This window comes from Scyliorhinus torazame, chromosome 17 (genome assembly GCF_047496885.1).
Source record: "Scyliorhinus torazame isolate Kashiwa2021f chromosome 17, sScyTor2.1, whole genome shotgun sequence".
In the NCBI taxonomy this organism is placed as follows: Eukaryota; Metazoa; Chordata; class Chondrichthyes; order Carcharhiniformes; family Scyliorhinidae; genus Scyliorhinus; species Scyliorhinus torazame.
In genome coordinates, this window is record NC_092723.1 from 20,562,130 (window position 1) to 20,578,373 (window position 16,244).

Consider the following 16,244-nt stretch of genomic DNA (forward strand, 5'->3'; position numbering starts at 1 on the left):
ACATCTCCCCCTTTAAAAAAATAAATGTTGGTTGCTTGGAGTATATGCGACTGTATTTACATGTAGAACTATTTACATTAAATGGCGAGTGGATGAAAGCGAATGGATGAATATATACATAAGAGGTGTCTAGCATGCAGATACAGAACAAAATTTACAAGATAAATGTCTATAAGTCCAATCTTTGGGGCTTGCGTCTGATCCTTATCGACCGCCTGAGAGGTGGAGGTGGGGATGACGGCGCCTTGACAGGCGGGATTGCTGCCAGATTGGTGGCCTCGTGGTGTGAGGTATCTGGAGGAGGCATAACAACATATGGAAAAGTAGGATCTATTGGTGGGCAGGCAACTTTGCGTAGTGCCCTTCTGTTGTGCCTGACAATGGAGCCATCAGCCATACGAACTACAAACGATCTGGGAGCAGCCTGTCGAACAACAACAGCTGGAGCTGACCAGCCTCCATCAGGTAGCTGGATCCGAACAGCATCTTCCGGAGATAGCACAGGCAAATCGGTAGCATGAGCATCGTACGTCAGCTTTTGCTGGTTCCTGAGTTGCTGCACCATTTGCAGCACTGGGAGGTGATCCAGATCTGGTAAGTGTATGACTGGAACAGTCGTCCGCAGGTCTGTATTCATGAGGAGTTGAGCAGGAGACATACCGGTGGATAGAGGGGTTGCCCTGTACGCCAACAGCACAAGGCTGAAGTCAGAAGCAGAGTCTGCAGCTTTGCAGAGCAGTTGCTTCACTATATGGACCCCTTTCTCAACCTTCCCATTGGGCTGCGGTAGTGTGGGCTTGAGGTAATGTGGTAAAATTGGACCACTCTTAGCTGTGGAAGCAAGGACCATTGTCACTCATGACAGTGAGTGGAATACCATGCCTGGCAAATGTCTCCTTGCAGGCCTTGATGACTGTCCTTGATGTGAGGTCTGACAGCTTCACCACTTCCGGGGTAATTTGACAAGTAGTCTATGATGAGCACATAGTCACGCCCATTGGCGTGATAAAGATCGATTCCCACCTTGGAGCACGGAGAGGTCACGATCGCGTGTTGTTGGAGTTCTTTTGTTTGAGCAGGCTGGAAACGCTGGCAGGTCACACAATTGAGGACCATGTTGGATATGTCCTGGCTGATTCCAGGCCAATAGACAGCCTGCCGGGCTCCGCGCCTACACTTTTCGACCTAAGTGTCCCTCGTGGATTTGTTTGAGCACTAAGCTCTGCAGACTGTGAGGAATAACGATACGATCGAGCTTGAGGTGGATCCCCTCGACGACTGTCAGGTCGTCCTTCACATTAAAGAACTGAGGGCATTGTCCTTTTTGCCAGCCATTTGCAAGGTGGTGCATTACACGCTGCAGAAGAGGGTCTTTGGCAGTCTCTTCACGAGCGCTGATCACTCTTTCATCTGAGGTCGGGAGGTTGCTGGCACACAGCTGCACCTGTGCCTCAATGTGGCGGATGAAGTCAACCTGTTCACAGGGTGAGGTGATGGAGCGGGACAGGGAACCTGCAATTATCAGCTCCTTGCCAGGTGTGTATACTAACTCAAAATCATACCTTCGGAGTCGAAGGAGAATGCGCTGAAGCCTGGGCGTCATGTCATTCAAGTCCTTATGAATGATATGGACCAAGGGTCTGTGGTCAGTCTCGACTGTGAATGTTGGTAGACCATAGACATAGTCATGGAACTTTACAATGCCGGTTAGGAGGCCCAGGCACTATTTTTCTATTTGGGCGTACCTCTGTTCAGTAGGAGTCATGGCCCTTGACGCATAAGCAACTGGAGCCCAAGACGAGGAGTCATCCCTCTGGAGTAGCACCGCACCAATGCCGTCCTGGCTTGCGTCCGTGGAGATTTTTGTTTCTCTGTCCGCGTCAAAAAACGCTAGAGCAGTGGTGAGCTTTGCTTTGAGCTCGAGCCACTCTGCTTGATGCGTGGGTAGCCACTGGAATGCAGTGGACTTCTTCACCAGATGCCTGAGAGCCGTGGTGTGTGAGGCCAAGTTGGGAATGAACTTTCCCAAGAAGTTTACCATACCGAGGAAGCATAGTACCGCCTTTGTGTCTTCTGGGGTCTTCATGGCGTTAATGGCCTTGACCTTGTCCGAATCTGGTCTCACACCCTGCTGGGATATCTGATCGCCCAAGAACTTGATGGTTGACATGCCAAAGGAGCACTTGGCCTTGTTCAGCTTGAGGCCGTTTGCATGGACACGCCGAAAGACTTGTTTGAGACAAGATATGTGTTCCTCAGGGGTCGTGGACCATATGATTACATCATCTACGTAGACACGCACACCCTCAATGCCCTCCTTCATTTGCTCCATGATCCTGTGGAAGATTTCAGAGGCTGAGACAATGCCGAACGGCATACAGTTATAACACACCTGTCAAATGGTGTGTTGAACGTGCAGAGCTTCCTGCTGGACTCGTCCAGTTGTATCTGCCAGAAACCACGCGATGCATCTAGCTTCGTGAAGAATTTGGTGTGTGCCATCTCACTGGTCAGTTCCTCCCACTTCGGGATCGGGTAGTGTTCCCGCATTATGTTCTGGTTAAGATCTTTGGGATCTATGCATATCTGCAACTCTCCTGAGGGCTTCTTCACACAGACCATCGGGCTGACCCAGTCAGTCGGTTCCGTCATTTTGGAGATGATGCCCTGGTCTTGGAGCTCCTGTAGCTGTGCCTTTAAACGTTCCTTCAGAGGAGCCGGCACCCGGCGTGGTGCATGGATTACAGGCGTGGCATCAGGCCTGAGTAGGATCTTGTAGCAGTTTGGCAGAGTGCCCATTCCATCAAACACATCTGGATATTGAGCAAGGATGTCATCAATGTCAGCCTGAAGATCCACATTGGAAGAAGACATGGCATGGACTCGCTGTACGAGGTTGAGTAGCTGGCATGCATAGGCACCAAGCAGGGATGCCTTATCAGGCTTGACGATTTTGAATCGCAGTGTGACATTGATGGTCTTGTTGGAGACCAATAGATGACAAGATCCTAGTGCAGTTATGGCATTGCCATTATAATCGAGGAGCTGGCAGGCTGGCGGAAGAATTTTGGGTTACTTTTTAATGCGGTCAAAATGCTTTTTAATGCGAGATTGGCAGAAGCACCAGTGTCCAGCTTGAACTGGATGCTGCATTGATTTACGTGTATGACAGCACGCCATTCGTCCGCGGAATCCACATTGAGGATAGATAGGCATCTTGCTATATTTGAGTAGGCAAACTCACATGTAGTGATGATGCCCACACAATAGGGGGACTCCAGGCAGTCGTCCTCTGGATCCGTAGTGCTACCAGTATCAGAATCCAGTAAACCTTGCTGTACACATCGAGCGCGCTTGCGTGGAATTGGGATCGCTGGCCCTTGACTGGCAGTGCAGACCTGCACAAGGCTGCATAATGTCCAGGCTTACCGCAATTTAAACATCACCTGCCATTTGCAGGGCATTGCCACTTTAAGTGGGCGGTGCCGCAGTTCGGGCACGTCATGACGTTGATGTCGTTACGCTCCGTGCGTCATCGCACATACGCAGTGCGGTCAGCCGACATTCGCACCTGCGCATTTGGTTTTCGCCCACTTCGTTCTCCTGTTCGTGTTGTGCATGCGTGGGGCCCCGGGAAAAGCGCGCGAAATGGCTGCTTCCATCGATACTGAGGCGCTGTATCCGGGCAATGGGCTGTACACTCTCTGCTTCGTGGGAGGCAAGTTTTCGTATTCTGCCGATTTGAAACGGGAATACTGATTTCTCGCATGCTCGCGCACTATACACGTCTCAATTGCGACTGGCAGGGTCATGAGCTTAATTTGGGGGTCGCTCTCGCAAGGAATCGGAGTGCACCCTAAACACGATCTGATCCCTGATCATGGAATCAGCGGTTGCACCATAATTGCAGGACTGTGCTAATATACGGAGATGAGATAGAAAGGATTGGAAAGGTTCATCCTTACCCTGAAGGTGTTGCTGGAAGATATAGCGCTCAAAGGTCTCGTTTGTTTCGACTTCACAGTGACTGTCGAACTTCTCCAAAACAGTCTTGAATTTGGTCTTGTCCGGGCCGTTGGTAAAATTAAGCGAGTTGAAAATCTGGATGGCTTGGTCCCCCGCAGTTGATAGGAGCAGCGCGATATTTCTGGCATCAGACTCATCCTCGAGGTCTGAGGTCTCAATGTAGAGAAGGAACCTTTGCTTGAAGACCCGCCAGTTGGCGCCGAGATTGCCGGAGATCCATAGCTGTGGAGGGGCCTGGATCTTCTCCATGCCGCTGGAAGGCACTTGCTGGTCGTCACGGAATCACTCGAGGTAAACCACTTAGAGATAGTAGACTGCTGGCAACCATGTCGTGTTAATCACCCTGGAGTAACACGGACTGCAACTGGATGCAGTTGTACTTGAAAGTAGACTCCAAACTTTGATGTTAGTTCAATACGCTTTAATGAACTTGTTAAGCAGTGAACACAGTTCACTGTGGGTTTGACACTCTACTAATCTAAGCATACTTACTATAACTAACTAGGCCACACTAGCTCTGAGCCACGTGTAGAAGGTGCTAACTGATATATACACCCTGTCTCTACAGTTGTCACCAGTGGGAAGAGGCAGAGTGTTGATGCCTCGTGTGTTATATAGTGGGAGACCACCTTCTGGTGTTCTGCCTGGTGATTGGTTGTGTTCTGTCCTGTGTGTTGATTGGCTGTACTGGGTATCTGTCACTGCCTGTCTGCATCTCATTATGTGCATGCGTGCATATCATGACAATTGCCTCTCGACCTCAACTCCACTTTCCCGCCCAATCTCCATAACCCTTCAACTAATCAAAAATCCATCTCCTCCTTGAATTTACTCAAATCCTGGCACCCACCGTACTCTGGGGTAGTGAATCCCACAGATTCACGACCCTTTGAGAGAAGTAATTTCTCCTCATCTCTGTTTTAAATCTATTCCCCCTTAACCTAAACCTATGCCCTCTCGTTCTAGATTGCCCCATAACAGGAAGTATCCGCTCGACGTCTACATTGTCAATACCTTTATCATCTTATACACCTCAATTAGATCTCCTCTCGTTCTTCTAAACCCAAGAGAGAGTATAGGCCTAAACTGCTTAATTTCCCTTCGTAAGGCAAACCTCTCTCCCTGGATTAATCTAGAGAACCTCCTCTGACCTGCCTCTAATGCAACTACATCCGTCCTCAAGCGATGGGACCAAAACTGTACACAGTACTCCAGATACGGTCTCACCAATCCTTGTACAGTTGCAGCAACACTTTTCTACTTTTATATTCAATCCCTTTAGCTATAAAGGCTAAAATTCCATTTGCCTTCCTTATTACCTGCTGACCCTGCACACTAGTTTTCTGTGATTCATGAATAAGAACCACCCAAAATCCCGCAGCACTGAAGCACTTTGAAGTTTCTCTCCATTTCGATAATAAGTTGCTTTTTCATTTTTCCGACCAAAATGGATAACCTCCCACTTATCCACGTTGAACTCCATCTGCCAAATTTTGGCCCACTCACCTAACGTATCCATATCCATTTTAAATTTCTTATTTCCTCATTGTAACTTACTATCCCACCTAATTTAGTGTTATCCTTGCGGATTAAATGGAGGTGATCCGCAAAGCAATCATCCAATCTATGTTTGATCTCCCCAATGTAGAGGTGGCCACATCATGAGCAGCGAATGCAGTATTCTGAAGTGACCAAGTTCAAGTAAGTTGCTGTTCTATCTGGAGTCTTGGACAGTGGGAAGGGAGGAGGTGAAACGGCAGGCATTGCATCGCCTGCACTTTGTCTGGGAAGGTGCACTGGGAAAGGGTGGGGATGCTGGCGGTGTCTGAAGAATTGGCCAGAGGTTTGCAGAGGGAACAATCTCTCCCAAATTCTGAAAGAGGAGGAGAGGGAAAGATGAGTTTGGCGGTGGAATCAAACTGAAGGTGGTGAAAACGGTGAAGAATGACCCATTGGATGTGGAGGCTGGTAAGCTGGGAATTGATATAAGGGCAACCTTATTGAGGCTGTGGGAGAGAGCAGAAGTGCAGGAAAATGGGAAGGAAAAGGTGGAGGATCCTGTCAACTGCAGTGATGGGGAATCATCATTGAGGTAAAAGGAAGACATATCAGAAGTGTTGGTGTAGAAGGTGGCATTGTCGCAGCAGATGGGACACAAATAGAAAAACCAGGAGAATAGAATAAAGTCTTTCCAGGAAGTGGATATGAGGAAGAGTAGTCCATAAGGATGTGGGAACTGTGGGTTTATAGCGTCTATTCATCGATAATCTATCTTCAGAAATAGAGTAAGAAGTCTTACAACACCAGGTTAAAGTCCAACAGGTTTGTTTCGATGTCACTAGCTTTCGGAGCGCTGCTCCTTCCTCAGGTGAATGAAGAGGTCTGTTCCAGAAACACATATATAGACAAATTCAAAGATGCCAAACAATGCTTGGAATGCGAGCATTAGCAGGTGATTAAATCTTTACAGATCCAGAGATGGGGTAACCCCAGGTTAAAGAGGTGTGAATTGTACCAAGCCAGGACAGTTGGTAGGATTTTGCAGGCCAGATGGTGGGGGATGAATGTAATGCGACATGAATCCCAGGTCCCGGTTGAGGCCGCACTCATGTGTGCGGAACTTGGCTATAAGTTTCTGCTCGGCGATTCTGCGTTGTCGCGGGTCCTGAAGGCCGCCTTGGAGAACGCTTACCCGGAGATCAGAGGCTGAATGCCCTTGACTGCTGAAGTGTTCCCCGACTGGAAGGGAACATTCCTGCCTGGCGATTGTTGCGCGATGTCCGTTCATTCGGGTTGTCGACGGATCTGTAAAGATTTAATCACCTGCTAATGCTCGCATTCCAAGCATTGTTTGGAATCTTTGAATTTGTCTATATATGTGTTTCTGGAACAGACCTCTTCATTCACCTGAGGAAGGAGCAGCGCTCCGAAAGCTAGTGACATCGAAACAAACCTGTTGGACTCTAACCTGGTGTTGTAAGGCTTCTTACTGTGCTCACCCCAGTCCAACGCCGGCATCTCCACATTCAGAAATAGAGACAGAGAATTCAAGGAAGTGAAGGAAAGTGTTGAAGATGGGTCACGTGACTGTGTGAAGATGAGTCACGTGACTGTGTGAAGATGGGTCACGTGAAAGTGTGAAGATGGGTCACGTGAAAGTGTGAAGATGGGTCACGTGACTGTGTGAAGATGGGTCACCTGAAAGTGTGAAGGTGGGTCACGTGAAAGTGTGAAGATGGGTCACGTGACAGTGTGAAGATGGGACACGTGAAAGTGTGAGAAGGGTGCAAGCTAGGAAGCACAGTTGTTTAGATTACCCAGTTCAGGATGAGAGCAGAAAATGGCATTGATGAAGTCACCAACCTACCAGAAAATGATTGGGGGGGGGGGGTTGATAGATGGGGGGAGTTGAGTAGGACTCGAACAAGGAATGTTTCATATAGTCCACTGAAAAACAGGCATAATCGGGCCCATATGGTTTCCCGTCCTAACACCGTTTATCTGGAAGGAGTCCAAGGCCACAAATTCTTCTTTCAATCTAGTATACTGCATTCGTGGCCCCCTCGACATTGCGACATTGGGGAGACCAGGCACAGATTGGGTGACCACCATTCAGTCCGCAAGCGTGGCGCGTGGCTCGAAGCTTCAGAATTCTAAGTTTGCAGCACTGTCCTTTTCTTTGAGTTGTTGTTGCATAGTGTGGATTTGCTCATATCTTGGTGGGTCGGTTAGGGTGGAATGGGTACTGAGAGGGTCTGTATTGGGACAATGCTTTATACTGAAGTGATCCTGTATTGGAATAATCTTATTTATTTCTGCGTTCTGTATTGGAGTAATGCTGTTCATTAAGAGGTTGTGTATTGGGATGAAGATGTTTATTTAAGGGGTTCTATATTGGGGTAATGCTGTTTATTTAAGGGGTTCTATATTGGGGTAATGCTGTTTATTAAGGGGTTCTGTATTGGGTATTGCTGTTTATTTAAGGGGTTCTGTATGTCATGATATGCAGACACACATAATGAGATACAGACAAGCAGCTAATGGACACAGAGAACAGAACATGACCAATAAGCAAGCAGGACACTCAGGGGTGAGATCTTACTACAAAAGACACAAGACACTCACACTCCGCCTCTTTCCACTGATGAACATCGAGAGAGTCAGTCAACGGTGTTGTTACAATCTCACACATCCACCACGTGGCTAAGAGCTAGTCTGGCTCAGTCAGACAGAGTAATCACACTTAAGATAGCAGAGAGTCAAACTCACAGAGAACTGTGCTAACTGTGCTATTAGTTCAATAAACCTGATTGAACTAACTTCAAGGTCTGGAGTATCTTTCTGATCTAAGCTGCATACAGTTGCAGCCAGTGTTAGACCAGTGTACCTAACACGACACTGTATTGGGGTAATGCTGTTTATTGAGGGGTTCGGTATTGAGATAATGCTGTCAATTAAGGGGTTCTGTATTGGGGTAATGCTGTTTATTAAGGGGCTCTGTATTGGAGTAATGCTATTTATTAAGGGGCTCTGTATTGGGGTAATGCTGTTTACTAAGGGGTTCTATATTGGGGTAAAGCTGTTTATTAAGGGTTTCTGTATTGGGGTAATGCTGTTTATTAAGGGGTTCTGTATTGGGGTAATGCCATTTATTAAGGGGTTCTGTGTTGGGGTAATGTTGTTTACTAAGGGGTTCTGTATTGGCGTAATGCTGTTTACTAAGGGGTTCTGTTTGGGGTAATGCTGTTTATTAAGGGATTCTGTATTAGGGCAACGCTGTTTATTAAGGGGTTCTGTATTGGGGTAAAGCTGTTTATTAAGCGGTTCTGTATTGGGGTAATGCTGTTTATTAAGGGGTTCTGTATTGAGGTAATGCTGTTTATTAAGGGGTTCTGTATTGGGGTAATGCTGTTTATTTAAGGGGTTCTGTATTGGGGTAATGCTGTTTATTAAGGGGTTCTGTATTGGGGTAATGCTGTTTATTAAGGGGTTCTGTATTGAGGTAATGCTGTTTATTAAGGGGTTCTGTATTGGGGTAATGCTGTTTATTTAAGGGGTTCTGTATTGGGGTAATGCTGTTTATTAAGGGGCTCTGTATAGGGGTAATGCTATTTATTAAGGGGCTCTGTATTGGGGTAATGCTATTTATTAAGGGGTTCTGTATTGGGGTAAAGCTGTTTACTAAGGGGTTCTGTATTGAGGTAAAGCTGTTTATTAAGGGTTTCTGTATTGGGGTAATGTTGTTTATTAAGGGCTTCTGTATTTGGGTAATGCTGTTTATTAAGGGGTTCTGTATTGGGGTAACGCTGTTTATTAAAGGGTTCTGTATTGGGGTAATGCTGTTTATTAAGGTGTTTTGTATTGGGGTAATGCTGTTTATTAAGGGGTTCTGTATTGGGGTAATGCTGTTTATTCAGGGGTTCTGCATTTCGGTAATGCTGTTTATTAAGGGGTTCTGTATTGGGGTAATGCTGTTTATTAGGGGGTTCTGTATTGGGGTAATGCTGTTTATTAAGGGGTTCTGTATTGAGGTAATGCTGTTTTTTGAAGGGGTTCTGTATTGGGGTAATGCTGTTTATTAAGGGGTTCTGTAATGGGGTAATACTGTTTTTTGAAGGTGTTCTGTATTGGGGTAATGCTGTTTATTTCAGGGTTCTGTGTTGGGGTAATGCTGTTTATTAAGGAATTCTGTATTGGCGTAATGCTGTTTATTAAGGGTTCTGTATTGGGCTAATGCTGTTTATTAAGGGGTTCTGTATTGGGGTAATGTTGTTTATTAAGAGGTTCTGTATTGGGGTAATGCTGTTTATTAAGTGCTTCTGTATTGGGGTAATGCTGTTTATTAAGGGGTTCTGTATTGGGGTAATGCTGTTTATTAGGGGGTTCTGTATTGGGGTAATGCTGTTTTTTGAAGGGGTTCTGTATTGGGGTAATGCTGTTTATTAAGTGGTTCTGTATTGGGGTAATGCTGTTTATTAAGGGGTTCCGTATTGGGGTAATGCTGTTTTTTGAAGGGGTTCTGTATTGGGGTAATGCTGTTTATTAAGTGGTTCTGTATTGGGGTAATGCTGTTTATTAAGGGGTTCTGTATTGGGGTAATGCTGTTTTTTGAAGGGGTTCTGTATTGGGGTAATGCTGTTTATTTCAGGGTTCTGTATTGGGGTAATGCTGTTTATTAAGGGGTTTTGTATTGGCGTAATGCTGTTTATTAAGGAGTTCTGTATTGGGGTAATGCTGTTTATTAGGGGGTTCTGTATTGGGGTAATGCTGTTTATTAAGGGGTTCTGTATTGAGGTAATGCTGTTTTTTGAAGGGGTTCTGTATTGGGGTAATGCTGTTTATTAAGGGGTTCTGTAATGGGGTAATACTGTTTTTTGAGGGTGTTCTGTATTGGGGTAATGCTGTTTATTTCAGGGTTCTGTGTTGGGGTAATGCTGTTTATTCAGGAATTCTGTATTGGGGTAATGCTGTTTATTAAGGGTTCTGTATTGGGGTAATGCTGTTTATTAAGGGGTTCTGTATTGGGGTAATGTTGTTTATTAAGAGGTTCTGTATTGGGGTAATGCTGTTTATTAAGTGGTTCTGTATTGGGGTAATGCTGTTTATTAGGGGGTTCTGTATTGGGGTAATGCTGTTTTTGAAGGGGTTCTGTATTGGGGTAATGCTGTTTTTTGAAGGGGTTCTGTATTGGGGTAATGCTGTTTATTAAGGGGTTCTGTATTGGGGTAATGCTGTTTATTAAGGGGTTCTGCATTGGGGTAATGCTGTTTATTAAGGGGTTCTGTATTGGGGTAATGTTGTTTATTAAGGGGTTCTGTATTGGGGTAATGCTGTTTATTTAAGGGGCTCTATATTGGAATAATGCTGTTTATTAAGGGGTTCTGTATTGGGGTAATACTGTTTATTGAGGGGTTCCGTATTGGGGTAATGCTGTTTATTTAAAGGGTTCTGTATTAGGTGATGCTGAAATGGTTATTGTCAGGGTCTGTGTTGTAGTGAAGGTCTTCATATAAGGCTGTTAACAATGTTCATAATCATAACTCGTTATTAGGGTGAAGCTGTCTAAACTGGGTCTTTGCCTTTGGCTGGGGTTCTTTATGTAAGTCACGGTTTTTATGTAATTATGCCATTAAAACACAGTGTCCCACAAATGACAAAGATTAATTACCAGATAATCAGATTTTTATTGATGTTGATTGAGGAATAAACATTGGCCAGGAAACTGGGGAGAACTTCCTTGTTCATCAAAATAATACAACGAAAAAAGAACAATACAGCACAGGAACAGGCCCTTCGGTCCTCCAAACCTGTACCGGTCATGATACCATCCTTGGCCCAAACCCTCAGCACTTCCTAGTGCCGTATTCCTCAATACCCATCCTATCCATGTATTTTTCGAGATGCTTTTTGAATGCCGTTAATGCATCTAAATGCCATGGGATCTTTTATATCCGCCTGAGCAGACATCTCACCTGACAGACAGCACCTCCGACAGTGCAGCACCACCTCAGCTCCACACTGAACGCTCGATCAGACAATTTTGTATTTTATGCTCATACCCACTCACTTAAACTTTACCAAACTCACTTCATGAACAACTTTGCAACCGTTGGGCAAAGGAGAATCCGTCACATCAGTCAAGGCTGACCTTGCTGCCAGAGAGAAATCACTTGATGAATAAAAAAAATTCTGCAACGTGGTGTCATCTGGGAGTCCAGATTCAGTCTGATAGGAATTGCACTATAAATTGGCTCCATTCTCAGCAGAAAAATAGCGGAACGTTGAAAAAAATGCAGAACAGGTTTATAAGGATGTTACTTAAATTGAACGGACGCAGATATCAGGGAAGGTTGAACAGTTGGGGATCACCAGTGCTGGAAGAAGGCAGACTAAGGGACCTGATAAAGTTCTTTCAAACTATTATTATTTATTTAAAAATTCTAATTCAGGGGCAATTTGGCGTGGCCAATCCACCTAACCTACACCTCTTTGGGTTGTGGGGGGAGACCCATGCAGACACGGGGAGAATATACAAACTCCGCACGGACAGTGACCCAGGGCTGGGATCGAACCCCGGTCCTCAGCGTCATGAGGCAGCAGTGCTAACCACTGTGCCGCCATGCCATCCCCCAGGTTCTTTCAGTTAACAAAGGGGTTTTGATAAGATGGATGTGGAGATTTATTTTCCCACTTGTGGGTGATTCCAGAACAAATTGGGCATTAATATGAGATAGCCACTGAATGAACCAGAGGAAGGATTTAGGAGAGTTTCTTTACACAGAGAGAGGGGAGAATGTAGATACAGCCACTACATGGAGTGCAGAAGCAGAGCATTGGTAAAGTTGGCTTGATACATGCTTGAGGAAGAAGAGAATAGGGGGATACAGGGGCAGAGTGGAAGTAGGAAGGGTCAAGTGGAATATCAAGACTGGCAGAGACCAGTTGGGCAAAATGGTAAGTTTCTTCTACAATATAGCGAGCAGGTATTGGCATTGATTCAGAGCATTCTCAAGTACATCAGATATTTCATTCTCTGCTGTCTAGGGGCGAATTCCTCCCTCCATCCATACTGCTGTGCTCGTATTGACACTGTCTCTATCAGCACTGTCGGCAGGTCAGTCCTGAAACATTTCAAATGACTGAGCTTCTGGTATTCACTGATCAGTCAGTGAAGCAATAATAGAGCACGATAATCCACGAACAGTAAAGGCCCAGACATTTGAGTCTTTAACAAATAGAAACTTTAATCAGTTTATTTTAACTTCTTTCTTCCCCTTTTCTCATTTCATCCTCATTTCTGACATTTTTGAATCACTTTTCCCACAGTGCCCAAGATCTCCTTTCACAGGTTAAGAATTTATTGGAAGTGGCAGAAATGTTAACTTTTTTCTTCGTTATTGGGGCGTGATTTCTTTGACGAGGTGAGTACTTATTGCCCATTGAGATGGTAGTGATTAGCTCACTAGGTGGCTTTAGAAGGCAATTAAGAGTCAACCATTTTGGCTAAAGTCACAGAGACCAGACCAGATAGATACAGGAACTTTCCTTCCACGAAGAACATTAATGAACCACTGGATTCTTATGATGGTTCCTTTATTGAACTGAACACAACACTGGAGGATTTGAACTCTCATTTTCTGGATTAAAATCCATACCTTTGATTAATTGTACATTGACGTGGCAGTTTATAAAATATTCTTGGATGAGATAATTTGTTACCTATCCACAATTGCGCGTGAGAGGTTGATGGTAGCTGCCTTCCTGAACTATCCATGTTTTGTAGGAACATCCACAATGCAGTGAGGAAGGGCATGCCACGATTTTGACCCAGTGAAGGTGAAGGAACAGTGATCAATTTCCAAGTCAGGATGGTGTATTGTTTGGAGGGGAACCTGCAGATGATGGTGTTCCCATGTATCTGCTGCCCTCCTCCTTCTTGCTGGCAGAGATAGCCGATCTGGAAAGTACTGTTGAAGGAGCATTGGTGCATCTCTGCAGTGCATCTTATAGGTAGTAGACACTGCTGCTACTGGGAGCCAGTGATGGAGGGAGTGAATGTTTGGGGTGATAGATGGGGTGCCAATCATACAGATCGCTTCGTTCTGGATGGTGTTGAGCTTCTTGCATCGTTGGAAGTCACACTCATCCAGGCCATGGGAGAGTATTCAGACTTTGGAGTTTCAAGAGATGAGTAACTCACCTCAGAATGCACAGTCTCTGACCTGCTCTTGTGGCCACTGTATGCCTGGTCCAGTACAATTTCTGGTCAATCGTTGCCCCAGGATGTTAGTAGTGGGACAGTCAACGATGGTGATGTAATTGAATGTCATGGGGAGGTGGTCATTGCCTGGCACTTAAGTGGCACAAATATTACTTGCCAATTATAAGGCCAAGACTGGAAATTGTCCAGGTCTTGCCGCACCTGGATATAAATTGCTTTAGAGGGGCAGCACGGTGGCGCAGTGGGTTAGCCCTGCAGCCTCACGGCGCCGAGATCCCAGGTTCGATTCCGGCTCTGGGTCACTGTCCGTGTGGAGTTTGCACATTCTCCCCATGTTTGCGTGGGTTTCGCCCCCACAACCCAAAGATGTGCAGGGAAGGTGGACTGGCCACGCTAAATTGCCCCTCAATTGGAAAAAATGAATTGGGTACTCTAAATTTAAATGTTTTTTTTTTAATTGCTTTAGTGTGTGAGGAGTAGCGAATGGTGCTGAACATTGTGAAATCACCAACAAACATCTGACCTTATGATGGAGGAAAGGTAATTGCTGAAGCACCTGAAGATGGTTGGGCCTCGGACACCAACCTGAGGAATTCCTGCAGCGATGTCTAGAGTTCTAAGTCATAATTTTTAAAAGTCTCCTTTGAAAAGCATGCCCGACTAGCTGAAATCTCGGGCACGATCGAACGGCCTTGTTGCGCCCGACCTGGTGACGTGACGAGGCCATTAAATCTCGAGAGATCTTCCCCATTTAAAGGCGCTGGCTCCCACCAGAACCAAAAGAGTGGAGCTCTGTACGGTGGAACTGGGAGTTATCTTCATATCAGATATTTAAAAGGGTTTGGAGGTTGTAACTGCAGATTATAAGATATCATTGGAGATTAGGTACTGCACAATGAAGGTGAAACAATGAATTGCACAGATTGCAATGGTTAGGAAGATTTTCTCACCATGGAGATTCTACACAACTATGGCTTTACTATGTTAAATGGGCTTCATAAATGTAGATTGTTGTTGGAAAGGTGAAATTGTCTTTTCATATTCCATGTTTTCTGATATTCTGAATCCAGGCACTGAAGTTACAGGGAGTTCTGGAAATAGTCAACCAGACTCTGGTCTCACAGCAACAACAACCACTTGACTTTACATAGCACCTGCAATGTAGTCAAACACCCTGAAGCACTTCACAGGAGTGATACGGGACAAAATGAGGGGCATAGATAGAGTAGACAGGAAGAAATGTTACCACTTTGTGGAGGGGTCAATGACTAGGAGCATAGATTTAAGGTAAGGGACAGGAGGTTTAGAGGGAATGTGAGGAAAATCCTTTTCACCCAGAGGGGGGTGGGAGTTTGGAATTCGCTGCCAGAAAGGGTGGTGGAGTCAGAGACCCTCACAACATTTAAGAAGTATTTAGATAGGCACTTGTGATGCCAAGGCATACAAGTGTATGGGCCAAGTGCTGGAAAATGGGACTAGAATAGTTCAGTGGGTATTTTGGACCAGCGGAGACATGATGGGCCGAAGGCCCTTTTCTGTGCTGTAGATCTCTATGACTCTACACTAATAATTTTACACCAAGCCATAAATTAGGACAGATGGCCCAAAGTTTGGTCAAAGAGGTAAGTTTTAGGGAGTGTGCTAAAGGAAGAGGGAGACACAGGGAGATTTAGGAAAGAAATTCTGGAGCCTATAGGGCCCAAGCAGCTGAAGGTATTGCCACCAATCATGAGCATCAGGGACGCTGAAAAGACTAGAATTTGAGGGATGCAGAGATGTCTCACATTTGTGGTTTAGAGGAGCTAAAGAGATTGGGAGAGAGAGGCGAGGTCATGGAGGGATGGAAATTAGAGGAACATTGGTGATCTGAAATACAAGTAAGGTCACATTTGGAATCAGACAACAAATCAGCACTTGCGTTATCAAAGGACCAAAAATAGCAGCGGACCAGGTAGAATTACATCACCAGTGAAGAAATCAGCATCCAGACTTCCGATTATTTAAATTAATTTTATTACTTAAAAGTTTGAATTACCCAATAATTTAAATTAAAAGGGGATTTGAATGACAATTTGAATTATTGGATATAAATTAAGTAGATTTCAATTAAGGGGGTTGACTCTACGATTGGAGAATGCAGGAACAATACATAGATGAATCATAATCGAGTCGAGGGATTCAGGTGGTTTGTATATATCGGATAACAGGTACCTGGGAGTGAATTACAGACTTGACTCTCATCGAGATTTTCAAAGCGTGTACAGCGGCAACAACCTGCATTTATATTGTGTCTTCAGTGAAAAGCCCTCTCAGGAACATCATCAAACAATCTCTGACAGCAAGACATAAAAGCTTGATCATGGAAGCATATTTTAAGGAGTATCTGAGAAAGATGGAGAGGGTTAGGGAGGGACTACCAGAGCTTAGGGCCCAGGTAATTGAAGGCTTGGGTGTTAATGGTGGGACGATGAAAATTCGGGTAGCGCAAAAGGCCAGA